The following is a 4,345-nucleotide window of genomic DNA, read 5'->3' on the forward strand; positions in this document are numbered from 1 at the left end:
GAGTCCAATTTCTGTAACAGAGAGCTTGATGGAGAAAGAGACAAACAAATATAATTAAAACAGCAACACGTGTTCATTACCGTTCATTTCTAAATTGCTTCTTTTTTAAAAACAAATGTATTTAATATTGGCAAATCCAGTGTATTTTGGTAATCTTGGTGTTTGTAATAATATATAAAGTATTGTAGGTGAAACAGAGAAGGTACGTACCTATGTCACTAGGGTCAGTGTTTTTAACTTAAATACATGCTTGTAATTGGCGATATAGTATATATTAAATGTTACTTCCAAGCATTAAGTTGCACATATATGCCGGGTCGTTATATTGGTGACAATATAAGGATATTGTATGATATTTTGTATTATACTGAATCGCATAATATTCCAGGAATATTTCTACGAGTAGATTTCGAACAAGCATTCGACTCCATTTCAAGGTCATATATACATAAAACCCTTGACTTTTTCGGATTTGGAACAGATATTAAACGCTGGATTTCTGGGTTTTTTACCAAAATATAAAATCAAGTGTTACAGTTAATGGAAATGTGTCTTCATCATTTAATATATATAGAGGCTGTAGGCAAGGTGATCCATTATCTCCTTATATATTTCTTCTCTGTGTAGAAATTCTTGCAGGACTTGTACGTAAAAATAAGAAAATTAAAGGCATCTCAATAAACAATAAAGAATACCTAATTTCACAGTATACCGATGATACTGATTTTATACTTGATGGTAGTAGAACGTCTTTTGAAGAAGCAATAAATACCTTGAATATCTTTTCCGAATTATCAGGACTCAATATTAATTATGATAAATCAGAGGTAATCTGTATTGGCTCTCTTAGGAATAGTCCAATACGATATTTACAAAATCTTAATCTAAAATGGAATCCTCCTTCATTTAAAGCACTTGGAATTATTTTTAGTACCGACTTGAATGAAATGATCAAACTTAATTATAATTCTAAACTACTTGAAATTAAACAAATTATAAATACATGGATGAGAAGGTTGTTAACACCACTTGGAAGAATAGCTATGTTAACATCTCTGTTAATATCTAAGCTTTGTTATCTACTTCTAACATTACCAAATCCATCGGAAACATTTCAGAAAGAATTACACACGATGTTATTTACATTTGTATGGAATCAAAAGCCACACAGGATAAAAAGAATAACTTTGTGTAAACCTGTTAATGAGGGAGGTCTCGGAATGATAGATATATTTAACTATGCTAAAGTTTTGAAAATTACATGGCTACGAAATTGGAAACCAAAGATCCAAAATGGAAACCTATTCTTTTTGCATGTTTTCCACAACTCCGTAACATATCTCTATTTGGTAATGATGTCCCCCAATTGTGCTTAAAACATGTAAAAAATATGTTTTGGAAAGACTGTATCATTGCATTCCGGGACTTCTCGTTATTAATTAATGTTTCATCTTTTGAAGACTTTTTATCAGAGACAATTTTTTTATAATTCCAATATAAAAATTAACAGGAAATCTTTTTTAAAAAAGAAATGGCTTGGGAAAGGTGTATCTCAAATCTGTGATATTTTTGATAAATACGGCAACCGTTTTACTTTAACAGCATTTAATAATTTATACAAATTAAATGCATCTTTTTTAGAGTATCAAGGAGTTATTAACTCACTTAAAGGGACATTCTTGAGTTTGCTGCAATTTTTAAGATGTTATCGACTAACAGAGACTTTTTAACGATTGTAATTACATATTAAATATATTTTTCTGCATAAAATATTAGTGGCTGTATATTAAACGTGTTTCTGACCGTTCTAATATTTGTACTAGGTTAAATTTCATTTTATTTCCTAAAAACTATTTTTTCGTACGTACGAAATTATTTGAAGACAAAATCCAGTTTGGGATTCTTACAAATATTGAGATGACCAGAAACACATTGAATATACAGAGACTGATATTCTAAACAAGAAAATGTATTTAATATGTAAGTTTAATCATAGAAATATTATATTAGTCGGAAACATCTTACAATGCAGCAAACTCGGGAATGTCCCTTTAAGGCTTACCTTAGGAATACGAAACTGAATATAATAGAAACAAATATTCCTTTAGATGATTCTCCTGTTCAACAAAAACTTTGTTCTATCAGAAACAACTCGAAACTATACTATTACACACTTGTAACTTCTGAAAAGCCAAATTCTGCAATATCAAAATGGCAAAATTATTTTATTTCAGACCTTAATTGGCACACTATTTATTTAAAATCATTTGTAACCACGCAAGAAATAAAACTTAGATGGTTCCAATATAGAATACTTCATAGAATATTAACTACTAATAGTTTCGCATATAAGTTAAAATTAATTGACAGTGAAACGTGTAACGTTTTATCATGTAGGAAAAGAATCTATAGTGCATTTATTTTTGGAATGTAAAATTGTTCAGCACTTTTGGAATGATTATTTAAATTGGTTCTCAAACTCATGTAAGCATATATGTAATTTAAAGCTTTCTTTTGAGCTAGTGATATTTGGATGTAAAGATAATATTAAAACAGATAATGTTTTTGACCTGGTACTATTATTAGATAAATATTTTATATATAAATGTACAGTGAAAAGGGTCCAATTAAATATTATACACTTCCAAAACGAAGCTAAACAAAGATATAAAGTAGAAAAATTTATTTATCTCAGTAAGAACAATCTTAATAAATTCTTCACCAAGTGGTCAGTGTATTATTCTCTCTTTGAACAGACCTAATTTTTGTAACTTTCCTTGTGCATCGTCTTGTTCCCAGTGGTCCACGCATTAATAATGTAGATACATACAAATGTATATGTATGTCTGTGTGTATGTGTATGTGTATATATAGATATATCATGTGCGTATTTTAAATATTTATGTACGTCGTTCATAGAATAGAAAAGGATGGAAGTGTGTTGGGGTTTTTTGCGTGAGAGAAAGATAAATGGATAGCTACATTGATTAGATATGTAGTGACAGAGAGAGAGAGAGACAGAGAGAGAGAGAGAGAGAGAGAGAGAGAGAGAGAGAGAGAGAGAGAGAGAGAGAGAGAGAGAGAGAGAGCCGGGCATGGAGAGGGGTGGGGGTGGGGTGAGGTGGGGTTTGTAAGCCAGTACCCTAAAGTATTATATTATGTTGTTTTATTATTTTTTATGTACACAAACCATGTTTTACCCTTGGCATGTGTTGTTCTAATTGTAAAAAGGGGCCTGCAATAAAACTTGTAAAAAAATAAAATAAAATTGCACATATTTTCTGTATGTTGACTTTTTTTTTTTTTATTATCATTATTTTTTAAAATATATTTATTGCCCCAGATATTTATATATTGATAATGTCAGGGTTGGGACCCTGACATTATTATCTTACAATAGATACATAAATCTAAAGTGCATTCAATAAAATTACTAGTTAATAGAAACAGTCAAATTTGGAGCACAAAATTAATGACAGACTAAATATATAATAAAAGAGAAATTAAACAGAGAAATTTACAGTGTACTGTATAGAGGTTCTGTGGATCCTTAAGAATAAACATTTCCCAACTGCATATTGTGATATTAAGCATTTTCCCCCATTTATAGTATACTTTGATGCCGAGTATTTCAACATATTAAATATATAAGGAGACAAGGAATCACCTTGCCTACAACCTCTTTCTAAGTTCAACGAGTGTGAAATACCAGTGTGACTAGAATACTGGGGTTTTTTTCAGTGTTCCATCGTTTTACCACCTAATGATGTTATTAATCCATAGTCTAATTGTGACGGTACATGCTCTTAATTTCTTTTCGCCTGTGGCGATATTAATTGTTTTAGAAGGCCGTGTGCAGTTCCAATTGCACTTAGCCCAGGTGGGCAACTTGTTACGTAATACCCCTGCACGACGGTGGTCGTGCTCTGTGCTTAATACACACCCAGCTAGATGCGGAGGCAATGTGCCGAGTAGTTACGTAATACCTCTGCGAGTGCGGTTTCGACGACCGTGATTTTGGCGACCAAGGCGTCAGTAAGTCTGACGATCAGAGAAAAATATGCCGGCGTGGTGGTTGTGGAAAATCCACATGATACGTGAGGTACCGCCTTGTACCCCCAGGCGATATTCGCTGTCTCTGAGAGTTTTCAATAAATAGCTAGGGTTTAGAGATATCTGGGAGAACTAGGAAGGCTCCAGGGGATCACGGACGTCGTCCACTGAACGATCTATATTAGTTCAGACGGGACTTTGGTAAATATATATTTTCTGCTCTGTATATAACTTTGATGTGATTGATGTGACTTTAAATATTTTAATACTGTATTATACCAATATTATTTAG

The sequence above is a fragment of the Gigantopelta aegis genome, chromosome 9 (genome assembly GCF_016097555.1).
Source record: "Gigantopelta aegis isolate Gae_Host chromosome 9, Gae_host_genome, whole genome shotgun sequence".
NCBI lineage: Eukaryota > Metazoa > Mollusca > Gastropoda > Neomphalida > Peltospiridae > Gigantopelta > Gigantopelta aegis.